Genomic DNA, 26,372 nt, shown 5'->3' with positions numbered 1-26,372 from the left:
CTCAAGTGTCACGGCTTCCAGCTCCCTGGGGAGGGAAGTCGTCTTCACCTCCGCCGGGTGCCCCCTTCCCTGCGGGGCGCGGGGGAGGGAAGAAGGAAGGAGGGAAGAGAAGGAGGGGGAGGGGACGTGGCAAAGAGAGAGGGAGGGGAGGGTAAGAAGGGAGAGGGAGGGAGTAAGAGTGGGAAGAGAGTGGGGGCTGGGAAAGAGGGAGAGCCGGAAGGGGAGGGGAGAGGTGGAGGCGGAGCGGAGGTGGGGGGAGGGAACGCGAGCCACGGGGGGGCGGGGCTCGGGGCGGGGGTTCCTGGCCGCGCCCTCCCGCCTGCGCCCCCGGAATTCTGGCCGGGCCCGCGGAAGTCGTACGAGGAGGCTGGTGATCGCTTGCGTACGTCGAGGGGAGCGCCAACTCCTATTTCCCGCACGTCCCCGGGCGGCCTGGGGGACAGCTGGGGCGTCGCGGCCCGGGGAAGGGAGCGGAAGTCAGCGTTGAAGCCGCGGAAGGAGGGGCGGCTGGCGGAGGCCCCGCAGCCCTTGAGGCCGGTTTAGCTGCACTAGTGCCCGAACGCGGGTGTGAGGCTGGAGTGTGGCCGCGCCGTGCTTTCTGTAGAAGGCACTGGCCAAGAGCGCACCTAGCTTCTGGTGCTCAAGTCTGAATGGCGGGAGCCTGATGGCCCGGGGTTCAGTGTGACTCCTCCGATTCCCCAACCAACCTCTGCAAGGGGCTCCCATATCTGAGAGTGAGGTCTGCATTTCTGTGGTCCTCAAGTGGGAAACTGGCAGAAGAAGTGCGGGGGAAACTTCCAGGTTAAGGTGTGTGAATGCGAGCATGTACCGAGGTATGTGAGCCGGAGTGTGCATCCATGAAGAAGAATGTCTTTGTTCCAGGAACCCCTCTCCCCAAACTTATACCGAGTGGTGGGGTGAAAGCGAGGCATTGTGTCCGAAATCAAAAAGCCAGGAGGTCCCCTGGGAAGCCCTGTCTTCCAGTAGGACCGAAGTGCTAAGCATCTTTGAAGAATGGTCCAGACACCTTGCCTTCCTTCCTGTCCTGCCCGTGGTGATCTCCTGGGAAGCCTATCATTGAATAGTCATGTTTATTGCATTTGTTTTCCTTTCTTGCCTATTACTCTCTCTTCCCAACCCCAGGTAACAAGCTCATACTTTCGTTTCTGCTAACACTTGATTGGATGTCTCCCCTTATTCTTTGACTCACCTGGGCTTTTGGACACCTCATAGAAGGCAGTGCTGAGTCCAGCTCTGGAGAAAGACTTTGATTGAATCTCAGCTCCACCTACCAACTAGCTCTATGCTTTGAGGCAAATTACTTAATCTCCCTACACTGCAGTTTCCACCACTGTGAAATGGAGATAATAATAATACTCACCTTACAAGGTTGACTGGAGGATACAATGAAAGGATTCATGTAGAGTTTATCTAGTCTTATCTGTCAGAGCCATGAGCCCCCTTTCTCCTAAGCTACCCTGGGTATCCCCTCTTATGCACCCCATTATTTTGCCACCTAATCCATTAAGCAGGCGGTTGCTTGACATGTTTTCTTTGTGTACATATAGGTGGATTGTTTCCTCAACCTGCTTTTTAAGTTCTTTAAACATACTGTCGTTTCTATGTATACTCTGACACCAGTTTGATACATTTCACATAGCTTGTGTTCAATAAATGTGGATTGAATAATTAATAAAATTTATCTGATACCTAGAGAGAGATTTTTCTAGAAAATTTGAAGTTATGAAAAAGGAAAACTCTTCATGGGGCAGGGTGAATAGAAAAAACTTAATAGATAAAGTTATCTTGTTAGGACCATAAAAAGGTATCATTATAGTAATTTCAATTATATAAAGAAAACTGTAAAAAAGACAATTGGAAGTGAACATGACAAAGTATAGAGTTGATGCTCTGCTGGAGTAGAATTATGAGTGGTTTTTTTTCTCCTGCTTTATACTTTTTAGTCCTTTCCATACTTTTCAGAGTATGTATTACTGTGTTACTTAGGAAAAGTACTTTATATGATTTAGGTTATACAAATGATCATATTTTGGATACTTAGAGATGGAAGGAAAAAAATCCTGAGAATAAAGCAATAGTTTTCTTCTTTTTCAGACCAGTGAATCTTTTCTGATTTGTGCTAGAAAATCAACTTATTAGTTTGAAGTATAAAGACATCTCCTTTTCAGTGACCAGAATACTTGTCTTGCCTATTTAGGCACTTCCTTTGAAGGATCAAGATCCAAGGCAGGGAATGAAAATCATAGAAGGGTTCATATTAAATCCAGAGTCAAGGCAAAATGGTCTTAATGGTTATTTCAACCAAGCTGTAGCAGCTAGTGAATTTTTACCTTTCCAGTGATTTTCTTTTTTGGCTTAGAGATGCACCAGTGCCGTTCTGCTTGTATTACTGTAACACTTTTTTTTTTTTTTTGATTAAAAATGCTTTATTGCTAAAAAATGCTAACCATCATCTGAGCCTTCAGTGAGTCATAGTCTTTTGCAGTAGTAACATCAAAAATCACTGATCACAGATCACCATGACAAATATAATAAAAATGGAAAACTTTGAAATATTGCGAGAACTACCAAAATGTGACCCAGAGACATGAAGTGAGTGAGCAAATGTTGTTGGAAAACACTTTTTTTTTAAATTTCAAACTTGCGATTTACTTCAAACAGAATTACCTTCTGCTTTTATTGAAAATGAGGACAACAGCTTGATTTATTTGCACAGTTATTCTTTCATTCCACAAAAATTTACTAAGCACCTACCAAATGCCACACCCTGTGCTGATGCTGGGAATACCAATCAAGACCTTGTCCTTATCTTCCAGGAGGTTAGGGTCTCATTGATGGACATGCATATATAAATAATGATGTTATAGGGAATTATCACAGGAGCTTTGATACATCCATGAGTAGGCAAACTTACAGCAGCCAGTGGGACACGAAGGAGTAGCCAGTTGTAGTGGGGCAAGAGCACAGTGAGAAGGAGGAGACAGGAAAAGTTTCATAGAAAACTAGTTATCTGGGCTGATTACAAATCCTTAGCTTATAAGTGGGTAGTCCTTCCTGATGTGAAACTATTATTTTTTCCATACTTTGCCCTAATTATGTTATCTTATTATATTCTCTGATACATTAAGGGTATGCTTTGTGATTCCTTACTTGATAGGGGCAGTGAGTTTATAATTGTCAAGTCCTATTCCACCATATTCCAAGGACTGGCCAAAATTTAAAAATATATAAGTCCTTTTATTAGATATGATTGAGGCTTAGAAAACACCTTAAACCTTAAACTTTTTATTTTTACTTAAAGTGTATACATTCATTCCCCAGTCTTGAGGTGTTGGGCTCACTGTGGGTCCTCTGATTAAACTTACTCATAGTTTTTTCTTGCGTTAGTCCCACTTTTTAAAAAAAAATTTTATTTATTTATTTTTGGCTGCATTGGGTCCTTGCTGCTGTGCGTGGGCTTTCTCTAGTTGCGGTGAGTGGGGGCTAATCTTCATTGCGGTGCGCGGGCTTTTCGTTGCAGTGGCTTCTCTTGTTGCGGAACATGGGCTCTAGGCGCACGGGCTTCAGTAGTTGTGGCTTACAGGCTCTGGAGCACAGGCTGAGTAGTTGTGGCTCATGGACTCTAGAGCGCAGGCTCAGTAGTTGTGGCTCACGGGCTCTAGAGTGCAGGCTCAGTAATTGTGGCCATGGGCTTAGTTGCTCTGCAGCATGTGGGATCTTCCGCGGCCAGGGCTTGAACCCATGTCCCCTGAATTGGCAGGCAGATTCTTAACCACTGCGCCACCAGGGAAGCACTAGTCCCACTGTTGATTCATTGCGTTTAGGATTTCCAGCCTCTCTTTTTCTGTAGTGGAGAGAGAACATAAAGACACTTGTAAAACAATTATAAGTGGGGAGTTTTTTAGGCTTTACAATTTTTTTCTTCATCTTTTACCGTTTTCTAGCTCACACTAATTTGACATCAATTTTTATTATTTATTTTTTAGTGACCTGCCTTTATAGAGTCTTTTCAGAAATCATTCAACTTCATTTTTATATCATTTTTCATGTCATTTATTTATTTGTTTTGAGTTTTTTTCTTTTGCACTCATTTCATTATTTTATGTAATAGACATCAACACATTTTAGAATAAATAACTGATTCTAAGGGTGCAATTCAACTGTTCTGTAATGTTTCATTTAAAAAATGTTAGTCATGACCCAGTGAATTTATTTCAACCCAGTAAATTGATATGAAGACCTACAGTTTGAAAAATACTGTTTTAAAGAGTAGTCACCTAGCATTCAGTGCACCTGGCATCAGTGGGGGTTAGAGAGGGATAGAGAGTGAAGGTTAATCCAGTTAGTTAGTTAAGCAGTGTTTCGTTAAGAGGGCTTCTACTATATTAAAATTTTGTTGGATTAAATTTCTGGGTCAACCACCAGGGTTTGGAAATCTCCTTGCACTCAAGTTTTGGATGTGTGGCTTGAGTTTTAAAGAAACCTGGCCTGTATCTAAAACTCTCAAGCTTAGAGTTAGTGCTAATGGCCCACAGAGTTCATGTTATATAGTTAACCAACCATAACTGAGCCATTTAAAGGCCATTTTTATTATATCCTTTTCTACGGATAGAACAAGGAAGTTAATTGATAAAATGTCTAAGCTAATATAAGAAAACAGTTTTCCTAGTTTGTGACAATATCTGGGCTTCTAAGAACCTCCATTTAAGTCCTGTATTCTTTCCAGGGACACAGCTCTTGAAAGATATTTGATGGTACCAGAAAAGGATATGGCAAGGAAGAATATTTAAGTTGAAGTCAAGACCTTCCTTCTTGGTGGAGCTTCCCAGATAAAAAAGGTATTGGGGGCTATCCTGCCAGAGAGCATAGTAAAGGCAGGTGGGTATTTTCCTGGGTTGATAAATGTATTTACCCTGATCTGCAGGACTAGCTCTCAGAAGTGTACCCCTTTTCAAAATGCCTGTTGTTCACGGAAGATGTGGCCAGGGAAGGATGGACCATCTTTGGCAAAATATCTGGGAATACCTGCCTGCAACTCAGGTACCTCTATCCCCTTTTAAATGAGGGCACACAGTGTGATGTTCTTCGTTTTTGAGGGTGTTAGGCCTGGAACCTTAGGTTTGGTGTGGAGATTGCTTGGAAATAGGGCTTGTAAGGGATATGCACTAGGCGTATCTCCTGGCTTCAAGAGCTGTTTTTCTAAACGCTGAGATGGAGCTCCCTCTTGTAGATATAGAGAGAACACAATAATATCAGAGAGAGAAGCCAACCAGTTCTGCAAACAGGCCTAATGAGATAATCACAGTTGTGTAGTCCCCAAAACTCACATTGTCAGTGCAACTAGAGTGATGAGGTTCTCAGGGACTGATTCATGCTAGCCAGACTCACGGAAGTCTCTTGAACAGAATGCCAGTTCACAATGGGGAAATTCATCACCAGTGATCAGGAGACTCCTGTTTGTTCTCCAGGACCCTCACTGCTAAATCCTGTGTACCTGGGGAACCATGCTAGTAACCAGAAAGTTGTTTGGTGATCTCAGAATCACATGAGAGAAGTGGATGGTCTTATGGGTTGAATTGTGTCCCCTCCAAATCCATATGTTGAAGTTCTAGCTCCTTGTACCTTGGAATGTGATCTTATTTGGAAATAGAGTCATTCATTGCAGATGTAATTGATTAAGATTAAGAGTAGGGTGGCCCATAATCCACTATAACTGGCATTCTTATAAATAGGGATGACAGAAAACTTAAGTTGTTATCAACGTAAAATATACTGTTATAGATGTAAGATGTTATATGTAAGCCTCATGGTAACCACAAAGCAAAAACCTATAGTAAATACAGAAAAGAGAAAGAGAACGGAATATAAGCACACCACTAAAGCAAGTCATCAAACAACAAAGGAAGAGAGCAAGAGAAGAAAGGAACAGACAGGGACTACAAAAACAGCCAGAAAACAATGAACAAAATGGCAATAAGCACATACCTATCAGTAATTACTTTAAATATCTATATAACTGGACTATATTCTCCAATCAAAAGACATAGAGTGGCTGAATGGATAAAAAAAAAAGACTGACCTATATGCTGTCTACAAAAGACTCACTTTAGATGTAAGGACACACAGACTGAAAGTGAAGGGATGGAATAGTCCGTGCAAATGGAAACCAAAAGAAAGCTGGAGTCGCTATACTTATATCAGACAAAATAGACTTTAAAACAAAGACTAAAAGACAAAGAAGGGCATTACATAATGATAAAGGAGTAAATCCAACAAGAATTTATAACACTTGTAAATATTTATACACCAGCATAGGAGAACCTAAATATATATAGCAAATGCTAACAAATCTAAAAGGAGAAATAGATAGCAATACAATAATAGTAGGAGACTTTAATAACCCACTTAAATCAATGGATAGATCATCCAGACAAAAAATCAATAAGGCAACATTGGTCTTAAATGACATGTTAGACCAAATGGACTTAACAGATATTTACAGAACATTCCATCCAAAAGCAACAGAATATATTCTTCTCATGTGCATGTACATTCTTCTCTATCTATTTTTCAAGATAGATAATATGTTAGGTCACAGAATAAGTCAATAAATTTAAGAGGATTGAAATCATATCAAGCATCTTTTCTGACCACAATGGTATAAAACTAGAAATTGATTTTATGAAGAAAACTGGATAATTCACAAATATGTGGAGATTAAGCAACATGCTACTGAACAACAAATGGATCAAAGAAGAAATCTAAAGAAAAATTTTAAAATCCCTGAGACAGATGAAAATTAGGAGTGTAACATATCAAAATTTATAGGATGCAGCAAAAATAGTTCTAAGAGGGAAGTTCATAGCAATAAATGCCTACCTCAAGAAACAATAAAAGTCTCAAATAAACAACCTAATTTTACACCTCAAGGAACTAGAATAAAAAGAACAAATGAAGCCCAAAGCTAGTAGTAGGAAGAAAAGAAGATTAGAGTGAAAATAAATAGAGACTAAAAAAAAAAAAAAAAAAAAAAAGGAAAAGAAAAAAGTAGAAAAGATCAATGAAACTAAGACCTGGTTCTTTGAAAAGATAAACAATGTTGACAAACCTTTAGCTAGACTCACCAAGAAAAAAAGAGAGAGGACTCAAATAAATAAAATCATAAATGAAAGAGGAGATGTTAAACTGGTGCCACAGAAATGCAAAGGATCATAAGAGACTACTATGAACAATTATACACTAACAAATTGGACAGCCTAAAAGAAATGGGTAAATTCCCAGAAACATACAACCTACTAAGACTGAACCTTGATGAAATAAAAAGTCTGAACAGACCAATTACTGGTAAGGAGTAATCAGAATTCTCCCAACAAACAAAAGTCCAAGACCAGACAGCTTCATTGGTGAATTCTACCAAGCATTCAAAGAATTAATACCAATCCTTCTCAAATTCTTTCAAAAATAGAAGAGGAGGAACTCTTCCAAGCTCATTTTACGAGGCCAGCATTACCCTGATACCAAAACCAGGATTAAGGGTGCCACAAGAAAGGAAAATTACCGGCCAATATACTTGATGAACATAGATGCAAAAATCCTCAACAAAATATTAGCAAACTGAATTCAATAATACATTAAAAGGATCATACGCCATGATAAAGGGGGATTTATTCCAGGGATCCACAAATCAGTCAATGTGATACACCACATTAACACAATGAAGGATAGAAATCATATGATCATCCCATTGAAGGAAAGCATTTGACAAATTTCAACATCCGTTTATGATAAAAACTCTCAACAAAGTGGGTATAGAGGGAATGTACCTCAACGTAGTAAAGGCCATATATGACAGGCCCACAGCTAACATCATACTTAATGGTGAAAAGCTGAAAGCTTCTCCTCTAAGATCAGGAACAAGACAAGTGTGTCCACTCTTGCCACTTTTTAGTCAACATAGTACTGGAAGTCCTAGCCAAACAATTAGGCAAACAAAACAAAACCCAAATTGGAAAGGAAGAAATAAAAATGTCACTATTTGCAGATGACCTGATATTACATCTTCCTTCTTCTGTTTATGTGTTCTTTTTTCTGATAGGGCAGTGCCATGTATCATATCTCAGTTTTCTTTGCCATACTCCAGTTATGTCTTCCAGTACACCTGGGTTGCTCCTGCCAGGCATTTACACGTGCTATCCAGACTATTCTGTTTTAGTTAATGGGAGAATCAGCTGCAGGCTGCTGATTAAAAGAGACAAGTGAACACACCAATAAAAAGCAGATTTGTGACCCCTGCCTCTCGAAATTTTGATTTGTAAGTTTATGGTGGGACCCAAGGATAATCATGTTAAATAAGCATCATAGGTGCTGTTAACCTCACTGATTATCTGTTGATTTGTGCTAGATTCTTTCTTAGAGCATAATCTAAATTCCAGGTTCTGGAGACACCCAGCTTGGTCCAACCTTGGTAGGTTGTACTCTTAGCCTTAAGGACTTAGGCATTCCCCACCTAAGAGTTCAGAAGAACAGTGGGTATCCAAGCCAGTCCAATTTGTTCATTCATTAATTCAACAAATTTTTGAGCATCTGCTATGAACTAAATACTGTTCTAGGGTCTGTAGGTACATCAATAATACAAATAGACACAAATCCCTTACATTCAAGCTGGGAGTTAACAGTCAACAAATCAATAAATACACTAGGTGAGCAGTGCTATAGACAAATACAAGCAGTGTAGAAGGATTGTGAATGCAGAGAGTCTGCGGGCATTACAGTTTTCAAAGGGGTGTCCTGGGTAGGCCTCACTGACAACATGACTTAGGTGGGCCATGTGGTTCTCCAGAAGAAGACTGTCCCAAGCAGAGGGGACAGCCAGTATAAAGTCCCCGGTCAGAAGCTGAGCACACCTGGCCTGTTAACAGAAACAGGAGGCCAGTGTGGCTGGAGTAGAGTATGAAAGGGAGGGAGGTGGCAGAGGCTGAGGTCAGAGGTTACAGGGGAGTCAGATCATGTCCTTACAGGGCATTGCAAGGTCATCGGCTTTTACTCCAGTGAGATGGGAATCAGTTGGAAGATTCTGAGCAGTGACATGATCTGACTTATATTTTTAAAGTATCGTTCAGGCTGCGGTAGGAGGGACAGGAGCAGAAGCAGGGAGGACCAGATAGGAGATGCCTCCAGTAATGCAGATGAAACGTTGATGATTGGCAATAGGGTAGTAGCAGCAGAGATGGTGAGAGGTGTTAGATGTTGGATAAAATTTGAAGGTAGAACCATTTTCTGACAGATTGGATGTGAATGTTGGAGAAGACAGATGTCAAGGAGGACTCTAATCAGGGTGAACCTTACAATTCTTGCTTGGAATGCTGAACATCTCCAAATGAGGAAGCACGTGGCAGGCATCCTATGCCCATGAGGAGAGTCAAACTGTGGGTGGCAAGGCAGAGTGGCAGAAAGAAATGGTCCTGAGGGCAGTGCTGAACCTGAAGCCTGATCCACCTCTGCACTCCAGTTACAAGAGCCAACGAGTCCTCTGTTACTTTGTTACTTGCCTCCAAAATAGGCTTACTGCTACTCCCACCCAGACTCTTAAGATGTCTCTGAGATGTGCTATTTGCCTAAAGACACTTATCACAGTTCCACCAGAGCTAGTCTTCAGACCTCAGGGATGACTCCCAAAATATTCCTTCTCATGCCTCCCTAACTCATTGGTCTCTTGGCAAATTATAAGCCCCTTAGTGCACTGTGTCAGGAGCAGGGTCAGACCCGGCACGGCAGAAAGTGTGAAATTATTAGCACAAGATCCCTGTTGTTGGTAGTGGTGGTGCTAGTATCACCTGTATTTTACAAAATTGAGAGCAGAGATTAAGGGATTTACCCAGGATCAGAGAGTCTTCTGTTTCAAATCTAAGATGGGTTTGTCTGATGAACCAATTACAATCCATCTATCACATAGAAGAGAGTAGAGCTTTTCAGGAGGAGGTCATCTGGCTGGTTGCTTCACTGACAGGCAGTATACTGGTACAGATACCACGGATCTGATCCTCAGCTTTACACATCAAGTAACTCCCGGGCCCCTTCACTCAGGGTGATTAGGCTGGAAAGGATTAATTCATATAGCCAAACTTATAAGAAACTGACGTATAGACCAGCTTGTCAGATTATCTAAAATAGGAAATATTTCTCAAACTTGAGAACTTGTAGACTCTTGAATATATCCCACTTTGAGAAACATTGTATTCGTACTTACATCATGAGACTTTATGTGATCACTTGATCAAAACAGTCAGAAATGCAAATCTAGTCTGAACATTGGCATTGCTCTATGAAAAGGTGGCGATCCAGGTGATGCTTGTGTTAAAATTTTTGTATTATCTTTAAAATGAAAACACAAAATTTTAAAATTATTCTAAAGAATTCCTGGACCTCTAAGAATATGATTGAAGACTCCAATATGAAAAATAATGCAATAGAAGAAAGGCTTTGTTTGAAAACGGGAGCTAGTTATGTATACAGGATGCTCCAAAGCAAGTCCACTCAGGAAACCAGATTGCAGATAAGAAGGCAGATTGGTGGGTGTAGAATAAGAACAGAGGGAGTTGGCTGTTCTCAGGGAACACAGTTGTCAGTCAGACAAGGGTAGCTGGTTATCCTAACCTGCATTTGCTCTACAAATATTTTTGTTTAAGACTCTACCAGTCATGGAGAACAGAGCTCCATCTTTCTTGCCTTATGATAGAGAAGGCAAGAACAAATTATCGTTCACTAACTTTCCTTTTCCTAGACTTCATCATGAATCCATGAACACTCCCTGCCAATGCATCATTTCTAGGTAAATAGGAATTGTGCTCTTCTCCTGACAAGGAAGGGACTTGGACCAGATTAGGGAACTCCAGACACCACGCTCTTTCCAATTAGCATGTAGCTAGTTCTTGTCATTCAACTAAAATTATGAGGGTCGCTTATATTCTATAGGAGACGGTAAAAACGACTTTTAACTCTCTTCCAATTTTGTCTACAGCGGACTCTGAGAAATCCATCATTCTTCTCAAATGACTTCTCCCCGTGTTGTCTGCCTACTCCTATTTTAAATCTGCCTTTGACCAACCCTCCCCTTTCCCACCTCCAGCCTCAGCTGAGTCAGTGCTAGGAACCAGGGAGCACCCACCGCCCATTGCCACGTACTCTCTCCTGGCTCCCGCACTGGATTGGACTGGAGCCAGGTGCAGCGCTGGGCTGCCTCCAAGCAGGCTGAGAGAATGCATCCTGTTCCTGGGCAGCGATTCCAGGGGCAACATTGAATCCTCGGAGCCAGGCAAGGGCATGTAATCCCTTAGGCCACTTGGCAAATGCCTATTTGTTCTCTAGTATGGTCAGAACGGGGAGGGGGCGTGGAGGGAGCGCCTGGCCAGTTTGGAAATGAGAGGGCCCTTAGGGAGCAGGCGCTGAACCCCAGGGAGCCTTGATCCGAGCATGTGGTCCTTGCTGAGCCCCCTTACCTGGTCTGCCACACCACTCGGAGCAGATGCCTACACAGGCACCACCAGTGCCCTCCAGCACCTTTCAGTCCAGCCACTGCCGCCTTTCTCTACCCTACCATTTCTCAGGAATGTGTGCCGTTCATCTTCTTCCCGAAGTCTGGAATGTTCATCCCTTTTAGCTCCTCCTCGCCAAATCCTCCCCACCATTCATTCGTTCATTCATTCATTTCTTTTCCCTTCCAGTTTTATTGAGATGTAATTGACATACAGTGTAAGGTTAAGGTATACAGCACAATGATGTGACTTACATACATCATGAAATGATCACCACAATAAGTTGAGTGACCATCCATCATCTCATATAGATACAAAATAAAGCAAAACTTTTTTTCCTTGTGATGAGAACTCAGGATTTACTCTCTTGCCAACTTTCATATATGTTAATTATATTTATCATGTTGTACGTTATATCCCTAGTACTTATAACTGGAAGTTTGTACCTTTTGACCACCTTCATCCAGTTCTCCCTCACTCTACCCCCTGCCTCTGGTAACCACAAATCTGATCTCTTTTTCTGTGAGTTTGTTTGTTTGTTTGTTTGTTTTTGAAGTATAATTGACCTACAGTGTTAATTCCTGGTGCACAACATAGTGATTTAATATTTCTATATATTACAAAAATGATCATCACTCCTCCCCACCCTTGAAAAGCCACAGCTGAAATGAGCCCTCCAGAAAGCCTTCTATGATCTACAACCAGAAAGGATCTCTTCTTTTTTTGTCAACAGCCATACCCATTTTCCTAGACCTATCCTAAAACATAGACAAAGTTCTGGTTTCTACTGTAGCTACTGAGATACATTTCTTATCTATTCTACCAGGAAATAAGGTAGGACATAGGGGGATGTCTGACTGCCTTTGCTTTTCTCATAAGGTTCCTCACATTGTAGTTGCTTAATATTTGTTGAATGAATAATAAATCGGAAACATTGTGCACATGGTGCACAAATTACAGAAGACGGGATCCTTTACAAGTTTCCCTTCAGAAGCTGCCCCTAAGCAAGTCTTTCCTGGAGTCCCTCTAATCTCCCCCCACACCTGCAGCTACAGGGGCCTATTGCAGGGGGAGGGTAGCCTCCAGGTCCTTGATCCAGCAGTAAGCCAGCATCCCTTCTGACTGGTCAATGCCTAGGCCATACCAGTTGTAAAATATTTTGAATATCAGCGCTGCATCTAAGACAGGCAGCACTCAACCAAATGACATAGAATAGAGAGTGTATACAAGTGCATGTTATAGCAGTAAGATATTCCCATTGTGTGTGAGTCACAGGCTAGGTGTGTTGAGGGAGGTATTAGCGGGTAGGGGAGTTGGGTGTTGCTAGAAGCTGGAAAACAGGGAATAATTGTACTTTTCATTAATTACTTGTGTAACCTTGGGCAGTAGAGCACCTTTGCAGTCTGGAGACCCGAGTTGTAGTTCTGGTGCTGACACCTGCGCTTGGACCTTGGGCAGATCACTTCATCTTGTCACAGTCAATTCATCTACACAATAGGGGGATGGTTGAGGTTATAGTGAGATACAGGGTTGCTCGATGCATGTAGAAAGTCATGAATGGAACCTCAGGAATGGATAGGTCAAGGAGATAGTGCTTGAGCTTTCCTGTTGAGCCCTCCTGTGGAAGAATCTATTTCCTGCCTGTGCTTTAACGGGAAGTATTTATTGGTTCTAGACCAAGTCTTGGAATTGAGCATCTGGCAAAAGATGGAGAAAATAAACAGGGGTATTCAAACATCAGTCTGATAATGTGCCTAATAGTCTGAAGTTTTTTTGCTTGAAGCAGGAAGTGTTTCTCATCAGGTCAAATCGCAATTAAACCATGCTTTCTTTTCTCTGTAAAGTTCTTTTAAGTTCTTTGTTATTTCTCCTCTGAAAGGGCTCACAACACATTGCCAGATGTGACCAGTGAGCATGGAGTATGTTATGTAAATGTCTGGCATAGTTTAGTTTATTATCATTGTTTTTATTACTTGGTAAAAAAAAAAGTCACTTGCTGGTTATATTTTCCTGTGCAAATAGAATTGCTTAATAGAAGAAAAGGAAATAGAGCAACTGTTACTAAATGACCCAAAAGCAGAAGTTGAGTTCCTTTCACATGAGTATTCAAAAATGTTTCAGCCATGCACTCTGGTCTTGGCAGCACAGAATCAGGGAAGACCTGAGCTGTGTTGAGCAAGGTCAGAGTGAAGATTTATACACCAGCAGAGGAATGCAGGCAGGAGGCAGACATGTGGAGGTACTGGGGGTGAATCTTTGAGCAGAACCACTTAGTAGCCGTGAACACCACTCAGAAACCCAGTTATAATCATGTAACAGAAACACATGTTGTGAATTTGCTAATTTCTCAGACACACATTATGTTTCAGAATTCTTGAAAGTACCCCAGGGGAGCTCTCTCTAAACTGGTTTCATTCAAGGTCAACGCCTTGGCTAGCTGACCAGTAAGATAATTTTCTAGATTTGGGAGCCATTTGAAATCTGAAAGTCTTCAAAAGAAGCATATTACAATAGCTTAGAATCTGGAAGAGAGATTACAAATTTAACAATATGCACTTAAACGTGAATTGTTATCATTGGTTAGACAGATATCAAATTTATTCAACCCATAAATCTCAACCTCTTTTTTCCCCCATAAAAGCCATAAATATAGTACCAAGTGGGAAATAAAGGCTGCTTGCTGGGTGATCGGTAAGACAGCTGATCGTTTCTCTAGCAAAGGGAATTTTTGTAATTTGTTCATATGCCGCTGCATTAATGCTAAAACTTGCTGTTGGCTACTAACTATTCCCTACAAAAATTTGGTTTCTGTTTTTAATCTTGGTAAGAGAGCAGTTGTTATTGTAGTCTTCAGAGGAAGACCGGTACCTGAGAGAGAGCGGCACTGACAGGCGGGGCCCATGTTTTAACGAGGGGAGTTTTGTTACACAGAAAGATTTTGGAGATGGTATTTTAACACAGTTTCCCTTGGAAGATTAAGCTTTCTAATTGCTTTTGTTGTTAAAATACAAGTGTATAAAATATGTGTCTGATTAGTTTCATAATAAGAAGGCCAGTCCCCAATTCTCCTTATACCAGATATAAGCTAATGTTTTATTTTTACCTTAAGTTTGAAGAAAGACTTCAAATTTAAGTATTATAACTAACAGACAACACGGACAATTATCACTTTCAGGTCGCTTATCAATATCACCATCTCAGTGAAGCTGATTTTGACCACCTTATTTAAAATTATGATACCACCCACAACCATGATACTCTTTCTTTTCTCCATGGTACTTATCACTTTCCAATCTACTAATTCACTTTTTTATTATATTTATTGCTTATCATTTTTCTCCTTCTACTAGAAGGTAACCTTCATGAAGGCAGGATTACCCATGTTGTTTACTGATATATTTTTAGTGCCATAAACAGTGCCTGGCATATGTGTGTGTGTGTGTGTGTGTGTATATATATATATATATATATATATATATATATATACATATATATATATATAGCAGGCACACAGCAAATGTTTGTTGAATGATTGATGGACATCTATGTATCTGCACTTTCAAAACGTCTTCTGTTCAGAGAATACTACTAATATCCAAGAACCCTAAGGTGCATTTCTTAAAGGCACAACCCCTGTGGGTGCATGTGATCAAGGTGTAGTCAGAGAACTGATGTTGGACACAAGTGTTTGATGCCCCAGTTGCTCTTTGAGCATTTACCAGAAGCAGCTGAGTGCCAAGTCTGTATAGGCCATAAGGACAAATCTCTCTCAGTGACTAGAAAGTCAAGACAGTATGTATTTGTGAAGTGTTCATTTCTATGTACCCAGTGCTGAATCCACTGTGAGGTTCTCCCGAAAGGAGAAGGCCCCATCCTTGTTCTCAACAAGCTGGCCATCTGGCTGGGGAATTTTCTGTAGAAGTGGCCACCTATGGTTCATAACTCTTATTAGCAAGAGGATCCACCTAATTTAAACCAAAGAACTGCTTCAATTTGAGGACTTAGTCAATGAAGTCAATGAAGATCATTAGAAGTACATGTAACCATTTGCTTAGACCAGTAGCCAATTCCTTTGACCTGGTATCCAAAGATTTTTAAAGGTAATTGTTTGTACAGTGAGGCTTAGCTGAATATTTTCAAAGTATCTCCATATCAGAGTGCCCTGGAGATGAAGAGAGATTGTGTGTTTCCCTGCTGTCCTCTGCTTGCTGTAAACACCTCCGTCTCTTGTCTAACTAAGACACAAGTCTGTGCTTGCCTCTTACCCTAGCTCACCAATCAGAGCCCCCAGGTCCTCCTTAGTGAGTGCCCCAGTGTTCATCGTCTGCTGGTCTCACTGTCTCTGGTCCCTCCACCTCCAGCCCCTCCTGCTCACTGGAGCCAGATGAATCCTTCTAAATCATGGCTTTCACCTTATCGGGTCCCTCTTTAGGAATTAATTTTACGACATGCATAGGACTAAATCCAAACTCCTCACACTACAGTTTTCTCCCATCATATAGTTCCACCTGGCTTAGATGACCTCAGCTCCTTGCTACAGTGAATACTGTGCTCCAGTCTGGTCTCTTTGCTCTTCTTTCCCCTTCCACTTTCTCATTTTCCCTTTCCCAGCCCTTGCTCTCCATCCTTGGGCCCATCTCCTTGTCTTTATTTGTACTGTTTCTCATTCATTCATTCTTTAAATAGATATTGAGCATATACCATATATAAAGCAGTGTTTTGTGTCCTGGGGATACAAACTCAGCGATTTGGATTTGGATTATGCCGTCTTCCCTTCTTCCTTAATCCAAGGCAATCCAAACCATACACTGCCCTCAAGCGCCAATTCAAGCCTCACCTTCCTAAAGGTTTCCTGATTCACCCCTCTGGACAATGGTAGGCAGCTGAGTATAATGGTAAAGGGAAAGGGCTTGGGAATCAGATAAATCTGGATTGGAATTTTTTGTCTGCCACCCAATATCTATTGACTATTAGGCAAGTTACTCAACCTTTCTAAGCCTCCTATTACCTCATCTATAAAATGGGAATCATAGTACCTCATGGGTTTGTTGTGAGAATAAAGAGAGATAGTAGTCAATGGTGATGTTGCTGTTATCTTTGTCTTCTCTGAAACTTTATAGCAGATAAATGATGCTTGGTCACTTAAGAATGAGTGAATATTACTTGTAGTGTTTTTGTGTTTCATGAAACTCCTTCCTCATTCAGCAGCACTTAACAAGTGCACAGTGAATGTAGGTACAGTAAGAGGACACTTGGCTGTCTCATTGTCTCTCCTATTACGTCCCCAATTCCTCAGGGACACTGGCTTCTGGCTGTCCTTCCTATACCACCTCCTTGTCAAGATGAACCCTTTGTGTGGACTGAAAGCCATCAAGATAGAAATGGAGATGCCTCTATTTGATATGGGGCTAATGGGAGAGGGAAACTTTTACAAACTGAAGGGTGCCTGAATTTCCAACTAGTGTTAAGTGACCATAGCAAAGTATAACCCATGGCTGCAATTTGCTCTGTCAAAGATGGAATTAAAGGTAAATTTGAAGTTTCACAACATAGTTCTCTCTATTATGGGTGCTGCTGTGCATTAAAATTGTCTGTGTGAGGCTCATTGGGATGGGCAGAGATTCAATCACTGCTAATGCCTTAAGGAAATGGGCTGGTGAGAATTAGGGTCATTCATCCCAATTGGGGCAAGAAAGAGTACCAGGAAATGTGTTTTTCAATCTTGACATCTTGCCAGCCGGAGCTAGAGGGAAATGTTTTTTTGAACTCATTGAGCAGCCAACTCACAAATCACAGAGATAGCTGTGCTCAACGAGAATAGAGAGAATTTTTATGTGGTCTAGTTAAAGATGTGCACCACCCATTCAGAGGTGTGCAGAGCACCCCTTAAGGACCCTTGAAACCAGACCACATCACTGGTAGAAGCCCACTTTAGCAAATGCCATGATAACTGGTTTTACGCAATGAGGCTATTTACATATCCTCAGTAACAGTTTGGACTAGTATAAGAAAAATACAATATAGCAGATGTGCCCACCAAATTCTGCATATTTAGCCATCAACTGATAACTAAGATACTATCTACTAGGTATAATATTTAGGTGTGGTTAAGTAGTCTTAAAAAGAATAAATATTCTAAACAGGTTACAAATCAACTTTGTAGTTTTCAAAATAACTTGCATATGATCTCAACTGGTTCTTATGACAACTTTGGGACAAGGGCAGCGTAGATAATTATAACCATTTTACAGGTGAAGAAAGAGAGAGGTTAAATGATTGTCCAAGGTTACAAAGCCTCTAAGTAGCAGAACTAGGATAAGACTCCTCATAGCCATTATTATTTTTGTTATTATTATCATGCTGGTTATTATATTGATTCCCTGATATACTTCTCTGTCTTTTCTGCTCTCTTTCCTATACACAGAGATTTCTGGAATGCACGTGCCCCTGAGCCGCTCTGTCTCCTCTGGGCTGGGGAGTAGGGTGTCCCTGACTGGGTCCTTGGCTTTTACAGGGGCAGATGGGGCTGGAAGCCTGGCCTGGCCCGGCTGGCTCGGTTTCTCATTTTGCCTGGGGCTAGGCCTGAGTGGGATGGTTAGAACTGGAGCCCTTTTTACATTTCATGTTTTTCTGGTTTCTAAAAACAAAACAGGGTAAGAAACCCCTCCAGCAGGAGTGCTTGTTCCAGGCAGGGCGTTCCTGCCAGTCTCCTCCTGTAGGAGGACCTGCCTTTGGGCATTCCTATTCCCTTTCCTTGGTATGTGATCACTCTGATAAGTTTTAAAGATACATCACATTCAGTGTCCAGGTCTGACTGTTAGATTAGAATGCAAATACAGTAGGTTACGTGGTTTCATTTCATTAAAAAAACGCTGTTCTTTAAGTTGGGAGGTACACATGTTTACTAATATCATGCTGAAGCTCTAAGAAGGGACCATCCCCCAGCCCCAGAGGAGTCAGCTGGATGGCTTGAGTCTGGAAGGAGTCGTGGTGACCAGCACAGGCTGACACATGCTGGTTTGGTGGGGCACAGCTCAGCCTGGCCTCTGGAGGTTCATTATCTGAAACAGAGATCATTCACTCTCATTTGGTCATTGCTTGAACTTCTTTTGGAGGAAAAAAAAAAAAGAAACACACCCAGAATTTGAAGTAATGGAACTTCATTAAGTTGGAAGCACCAAGGTCGTGTGAATGGGGAGGGTTTTAATTGAACAAGAAAATGTAAACCCCTGCTCCTTCCTAGCTGGAACCCATCCGTGTTGCACATCTGCATTAGTCCTGCAGCCCGTGCTTTTCACGATTGTTCCTGAGGGCAAGGACCTGAGTTTTGGATGCTCACTAATCAGAACCGTGCCAGGGGAAACCCAGAAACATTTAGCAACTCTACCCAGAGAATGCAAATAGTCACCCGCTCCGGTTCAGTCCCCTTCACACAGCCTGGACAAAGTTGACTCCAGAGGCTGCGGGGGAAGGCATGGCCTTGAAAGTCTCTTTCATAGGCGGTAAGCTCATGCTTTCCCACATAAACCCTGAGACAGCTGGGGAGAGAGAGATTGGAAGAAAGACGGGGAGAGGCAGGGAGACCTTGTCTGTATAGAAGAAGCCAAGAGCACAACAGCAGCCGTCAACGTGCCAGAGGGAGGCTGGCAGAGAGCCAAGAATCTCTGAGCGAGAGCTGAGCAGCAGGGCAAGCCCGTCTCCCAGCACTGGTCCGGCCTAGAAGAATCAGACGGTGCCCACCAGTTGCCTCAGCAACCGGGGGGGGGGGGTTGGAAGCCCCGGGGGTTTGTTAGAACTCTGGGCTCCAAGGAGGGGCCTCCTTATTCTTTCCAAACTGTGTGGTGAGCAGCTGGAGGGTCTGAAGTGGCCGTCATGTTTGGGGGCTTCTGGAGCCACTTTCCCCAGGCCAGCTGAGTCCTGTGACCAGGAGTGGGCTGAGTCACGGCAGCAGCTGTGTGTCTCTCCAGCTACGATCTGCATGTAAAATCATACTCGTTATTGTATCCTAACCTTTTCAGCATAGATGTGACTTAATTTTTAAATTGCCCTCTTGCTGGCTGGGGATTGTATTCTTTTCCCAAGTCTCTGCATCACAGTTCCTGAGTCTCCAGTGTCCTCCATAACTTAGTTTTCCCCCTCTCCTACCCAGGCAGGAAAGAAACAGAATTATGACTCCTAAAGTATCTCATCCTCCAAGTCCTGAGAGAATCAGACGCTGGGGAGAGGAGGTGGCCTCATGTACACCAGCTGTGTGCCATCACATCCAGGGGGTCCCGGAGGACCACCAAGGCCAGCCTCCCCCATGCCCTGGCACCTCCTCTCTTTTCAACCCCTTTCCCTTCGAAAACTAAACTGCATTCCCTAGGCTGTGGTACTCTATTTCCTGGCTCCCAGAAATCTTTGGTGTGAGAACAGGCAGAGGAATCTCCTGGGGTGTATTTGGAAGGAAGGGAGTAAGCTCAGGGTTGGATAGCTTCCACGAACTAAATCTTAACCCTGCTGCACAATGGAATCATCTGGGAGCTGTTAAAAAATTGAGACTCTCAGGCCCAGGCCCAGATTCAGTGCATCAGACTTGCACAAAGTTTTTGTTTGTTTGTTTTCTGTTTTGTTTTTTGTTTGACAAAGGTACTTTTTGTAACCATTCCCAGGTGGCTCTGAGATGCAACCAGGGTTGAGAACCACTGATGTAAAGGTGAATAGCCTGGACACAAACACAGTCAGGGTTCCTGTGTGCTATATAATGGGTCCAAACCTTATTTGTCTGCAGGAAGTCCCTCAGTTTGGGCCAGTCAGGCAGCTGTACTTGCTGGTGAAGACCTCTTTCTTTCTCTCTTTATCTACCAGATACCTCCTCTAACTTGTTCTAAGCTTGAGGGAGGTGATCCTGGGTAAAAAGAACCCAGTTCCGTGGTACCATTATAGTAAGAGAGCTTTTGGAAAGTTAGCAGAGGAGGAATACAACTTCAGAGCACTGGGGGGAGAGGGAGTGGTTTGCTGGTTTTTTCTTTACATCTAAAATAAAACCCAGAGGAGGGGTGGGGCAAAGACAGAAGGAGGGAAGAAGCAGAAGTGAAACAGCAGATAGAGTCATGAACGAAAATGAGAGAATCCAGGAAGATTACCACCCCTACCCCTCATCCCCCCCCATACCTGTTCTTAGAGAATCTGAGAAGGTGGGGCTTTTGACTCTAATAATTAAAATTGCAAATGGCCTTCCTTGAAATCTGTCCTAAAATTCTGAATAGCTGTAGCTCTGGCAGCTGCTTTGGGACAGTTATTTCAGTGTCCCAGAGGAAAGATATTTTGGGGTTTAGTCCTTGCCAGAAATAAGAAGCCAAGGGAAAAGGAGAAACATTACAGAATTTCCAAAAATATTTTGATAGCAATGCAAAACTTTGTGGAGGCTTAAAGAAAAGTTAGAGTACACTCATTTCAAGAATGCCTACTGGCTTTGTATTTTGGCTGGTAGATTAATTATGTTATCCTATGTTGTCATCTGGGGAAGGGCAAGTTCACAGATACACATGTGGGAGTGCGTGTGTAAACGTGTGTATGCCATATGCCTGTGTACACTTATTTATACATTTTTACTGTTATGATTTGTGTATATGAAATAAATAAGTTCTATTTAAGTTTTAAAATAACATATAAAAGAACTTTTCCTATTTGGAAAAGTGAGGGAGATGACATCAGGTTCTAAGTCTGGCAGGAAAATGAAATAGGGAAGGCTTCAGCTAGTGATGTAAATTTGGACTACACATCTCAAGAAACCAAATATGACCTACCTACCTATGGTCCTCAGGGCAGATGTGGGCCAGTGCTGCCTGGGCCATATGTGGGGACCTTTGGTGGGCCTGCTGGGAAGTAATGTGCTCCAAATAAAGCTTGATGTTTTCCTCCTCCAGCCCTCTTCCCTCTACCTACTCCTGCTTCTCCTGCATTGCCTAAGCAAAGTCACTCCTTTCCAGTGCATCCCAGTCTTAGTGGTTAAAGGATTTTGTTCCTTCCCAGTGGCCCAGCAGTAAGTCTATTTTGTGCGTTCTTATTTTTTTTTTTTTTTTTTTTAAAGAAATTCACGTTCTTTTATTTATTTATTTATTTATTTATGACTGTGTTGGGTCTTCGTTTCTCTGCGAGGGCTTTCTCTAATTGTGGCAAGTGGGGACCACTCTTCATCGCGGTGCGCGGGCCTCTCATTATCGCGGCCTCTCTTGTTGCGGAGCACAGGCTCCAGACGCGCAGGCTCAGTAGTTGTGGCTCACGGGCCTAGTTGCTCCGCGGCATGTGGGATCTTCCCAGACCAGGGCTCGAACCCGTGTCCCCTGCATTGGCAGGCAGATTCTCAACCCCTGCGCCACCAGGGAAGCCCCCAGGGTTCTTATTTTTAATGGGTTTAAACTATTAGTTGTTCTGTAGTATTTTATTTGTTATAATGTGCTCATTTTCTCTACAAGTACCCAAGGGCTGTGTTGCACAGGGTGCAATTTTAAAAATAAAATAATTATGCCCTGGAGGTTGGCAGATGTGGGCTTAAGAATTATTGCATTGTAAGGGCATCCCTCAGTTATGTGCAGACTCATAAATATCTGCCCATCAGTCGGCTTGTCTGGGCAGCCAGATCTGTAGAATCTGTTTGCCATCAAAAGTACTAAAAATGGCAAAGCTTTGTTTATCTCAGCAAAGAAGGTCTTCATGCAATTTGGGACCAAGTAACAAACGTTTCTATGGTGTAAAATGAAAGCAGAGGATCTGATGAGACAAGATTTTCCTGCAGTCAAAAGTGTGAGCCCTTTTGTTTTTGTTTTTTAAAATATTTATTTATTTATTTGGTTGCATGGGGTGTTAGTTGCAGCAGGCGGGCTCCTTAGTTGCGGCTTGCTGGCTCCTTAGTTGCGGCATGTGGGCTCCTTAGTTGCGGCAGGTGGGCTACTTAGTTACAGCTCCAGGGCTCCTTAGTTGTGGCTCGCTGGCTCCTTAGTTGCAAGCACATGGGCCCCTTAGTTGCGGCAGGCGGGCTCCTTAGTTGCAGCATGCAAACTCTTAGTTGCGGCATGAATGTGGGATCTAGTTCCCCGACCAGGGATTGAACCTGGGCCCGCTGTGTTGGGAACACAGAGTCTTATCTGCTGCGCCACCAGGGAAGTCCCGTGTGAGCCCTTTTGAAGGATGGGCAGCTAATACTGATTCTCACTCTGCTCCAGCACTCAGCAATTGAGTAAATAATATCTTATCTGCTCCATGAAGTGTATATTAGAAAATTCACCCCACTGGCTCTTTTTTTAAAAAACTTTTCCTTGACAAGGGAAAGAAATTGTATTTTTCATTTAAAAAAGAAAGAAAAGTTATTTTTATTCGTATGATTATACCTGTAGGAATTTGTTTTGTTTCTTTGAATTTTAAAATTTTGAGGGCTTCCCTGGTGGCGCAGTGGTTAAGAATCTGCCTGCCAATGCAGGGGACACGGGTTCGAGCCCTGGTCCAGGAAGATCCCACATGCTGCGGAGCAACTAAGCCCGTGCGCCACAACTACTGAGCCTGCGCTCTAGAGCCCCCAAGCCACAACTACTGAGCCCATGTGCCACAACTACTGAAGCCCACACGCCTAGAGCCCGTGCTCCGCAACAAGAGAAGCCACCGCAATAAGAAGCCCGGGCACTGCAACCAAGAGTAGCCCCCGCTCACCACAACTAGAAAAAGCCCACGTGCAGCAACGAAGACCCAACGCAGCCAAAAATTTAAAAAAAAAAAAAAAAAATTTTATGTTGGTAACATGCAACCATCGCCCCTGCCCCCACCCCCAAACAGAGTTGCAAGTTCATATTGTTGCTAAATTTAAGATTGAGTTTAATTAGGAAAATTTTCAAGTTGAACGTTAATTGACAATGATAATTAAAATCTTATAGTTCTTTACAGTTTATAAAAAGCATTCATATGCTTGCTCATTTAATTTTTGCAACATAGAGAGGAAGTTGAGGCAGGTTTTACTCTCTCTACTTTATGGCTGGAGAGGTCAAGTCTCAGGAAAGTTAAGGATCTTGTCCCAAGTCATAAAGCTGGCACATGAGGAATGTAAGTCTTCTGATCCCAACCCCATGCTCTTCTTTAACTGCTAACTGATTAGTCTGGTAAGGACTGTTAAAAACTAATGAATTAAAAAAAAAAAAAAACTGGGCTTCCCTGGTGGCGCAGTGGTTGAGAATGTGCCTGCCAATGCAGGGGACACGGGTTCGAGCCCTGGTCTGGGAGGATCCCACATGCCGCGGAGCAACTGGGCCCGTGAGCCACAATTGCTGAGCCTGCGCGTCTGGAGCCTGTGCTCCGCAACAAGAGAGGCCGCGATGGTGAGAGGCCCGTGCACCGCGATGAAGAGTGGTCCCCACTTGCCGCAACTAGAGAAAGCCCTCGCACAGAAACGAAGACTCAACACAGTCATAAATAAATAAATAAATAAATAAATAAAAAGAACGTGAATTTCTTTAAAAAAAAAAAAAACTAATGAATTATGTATATGTGCCTTGAATTATATGGTTTCTTATTAAAGTTTTAAATTTTGTGAGGGTTCTTTAAAAGAAAATCTCAGCGGGTAGGCAAGCTCAAGCTTCCTATGGCTTCAGCTCCCTCTGTCCCATATTTGTCAGGTTTGTTGGCTCAAGCAACTGTTTTTCCTCATCCCAATATTGAATGAGATCTAGAAATATTCTCTTTCCTCTTAGTGGAGTCCAGCCCAGCTGTGACAACATTGGACCCTTTCAAAACTGGCTCACCCTAGTAAACTGAGAAAACAGTTGTAAAAACACATACATGGATTAGTTTATGGAACACAGATTTTTAAATTCTAACTTAACTACAGTCTGGCCAATAGGTGCATTAGCTTTCAGGACAGACACCCAACTCCAGTTCCTAGGCCTTGCTTTCATCCTGTCTGGGGTGCTGGAGAGGATGTGATGCCAAGGTACTCAAACACATAAGCTAGGGTGGATTTCAGGTCTGACAAATTAGTCAGTCCTCTCTAGTATTATTCTTCAAGTGTGAGCTGTGTCTGAGTCTGTCCTGCTCCACCTCTGTTCTATAGTCACTTTTGGCTCTTTTGGCCCATTTGATTCCAAGAATTATGTTATTTATCATATGATAGAAAAGCACTAGGGGCTTCCCTGGTGGCGCAGTGGTTGAGAGTCTGCCTGCCAATGCAGGGGACACGGGTTCGAGCCCTGGTCTGGGAAGATCCCACATGCCGCGGAGCAACTAGGCCCGTGAGCCACAACTACTGAGTCTGCGCGTCTGGAGCTTGTGCTCCGCCACAAGAGAGGCCACGACAGTGAGAGGCCCGCGCACCGCGATGAAGAGTGGCCCCCGCTCGCCGCAACTAGAGGAAGCCCTCACATAGAAAACGAAGACCCAACACGGCCAAAAATAAAAATAAATAAAATAAATAAATAAATAAATAAATAAATAAATTAATTAATTAATTAAAAAAAAAAAGAAAAGAAAAGCACTAGACTGGGAGGAAGGGGCCAAGGGATAAGACGAGGTCCCCATGTGTGACACTGGCAAGTCACTTTGCCTTTCTGGGTCTCAGTTTCCACATCTGAGAAGTATGTGGGTTAAACTGGATATCTGTCGTATTTTCCCCAACCTTTGTCCTGGAAGTCTCTCTCAGTAATCACAGATTTCCAATGGTCAGGCTGAGGTGGTGAGGAAAACGACATGTTTAAATGTGCATATGGGAGAGGGTCAAGTTGCACCTGGGACCCAGAAATGTAGAGACCCTGCTTCTCTAAAGACTTAGGGAGCTGAATACAAACTCACTTGGGGTCCAGAGATGCAAATAACAGAGACAAGCAAGATAATGACCCCTAAGAGTTTAGACCTAGAGAAGATGCAAAACTACCGCAAGGATTGACAGATGATGCCCAGATAGGACTCTTTGCTGCTGGGATGTAAACTTCACAAGGGCAGGGGTTTTCGTTCTGTTTAATGATGGATCTCATACCTAGGCACTCAATATATGCTATTGAATGACAAATGAATACTTTAAACTTGTGATAAGCTAAATAAGCAATGTGAGAATATCTAATTTATCTAACCGCATTCACCCCAAAATGCCCCCTGTGCCCTAGGGCCGATCTCTGGATAATTCTGAATCACTAGCTAAGCTACTATTCATGTAGCCACTAATTGGCTTGGCCTTTCCTCCTTCTACTTGCACTTTCTCTGGTGTGACCCTTGCCTGTGGAATGGTTGGTCTGACATTTATGGCTCTGCCCATCATCAGTTAATAAATTTCCCCAGAATAATCATACTGTATCAATTCAGTCATTAAGCTGAAATGGTTAGCAAGATCACACAATCCTCCAGACTTTGATTGTGGAGAACTAAGGGTATGGTAACGTGTGGGTGGATATGTAAGTAAGTAAATATTAAACTGAGACCAAGAGGAGAAAAAGAGGAGAGAGCTGCCCTGTCTTTGCGCATGCCTCTCTCTGATAATCATGGGTGTGCTCAGAGCAGTTGAAAAATTCTCTGCTTGGCTTGTGTTCCACTCTGAAAACAGATTTAACTTTTTGTAAAACAATTTCATTAACATCATTGCGCATAGAATAATGGCAGTCAGGGTTTTTTGAACACAAGAAAAGCCTGACACAAATAGGGAACAATCCAAATAGGGTAACAGGGCGAGGAAAAACCTGGCAGCTCTTGCAAAACCTGCATGGAGCCAGGGCCAAAGCTCTGAACTGCTGTCCAACCACACCTCCTCTGAGGCAGGGCTGTTTCTGGTTCACACTCTTCTTCCTCAGGCAGGTTCAGGCTGTTCTCTTT

The 26,372-nt window shown here is 42.6% G+C and overlaps 1 long non-coding RNA gene across 3 annotated transcripts in view; it reads left to right on the top strand.

Moving 5' to 3' along the window:
- The first annotated feature begins 294 nt into the window (after positions 1–294).
- Positions 295–26,372, top strand: part of LOC118898191 — a 38,641-nt gene continuing 12,563 nt past the window's right edge. For 2 of the 3 annotated variants that reach the window (XR_005020634.1, XR_005020633.1), the window contains exons 1-3: positions 295–833; positions 4,748–4,859; positions 4,946–5,061. This is a non-coding gene — a long non-coding RNA (uncharacterized LOC118898191). Of the gene's footprint in view, positions 834–4,747; positions 4,860–4,945; positions 5,062–11,038; positions 11,162–26,372 lie in introns of those variants that run through there. The other variant, XR_005020635.1, reaches the window with a different exon arrangement.

This window comes from Balaenoptera musculus, chromosome 7, assembly GCF_009873245.2.
Source record: "Balaenoptera musculus isolate JJ_BM4_2016_0621 chromosome 7, mBalMus1.pri.v3, whole genome shotgun sequence".
NCBI lineage: Eukaryota > Metazoa > Chordata > Mammalia > Artiodactyla > Balaenopteridae > Balaenoptera > Balaenoptera musculus.
Note: the sequence above shows the minus strand (reverse complement) of the source record. Positions and strands in the feature narration are given on the sequence as shown.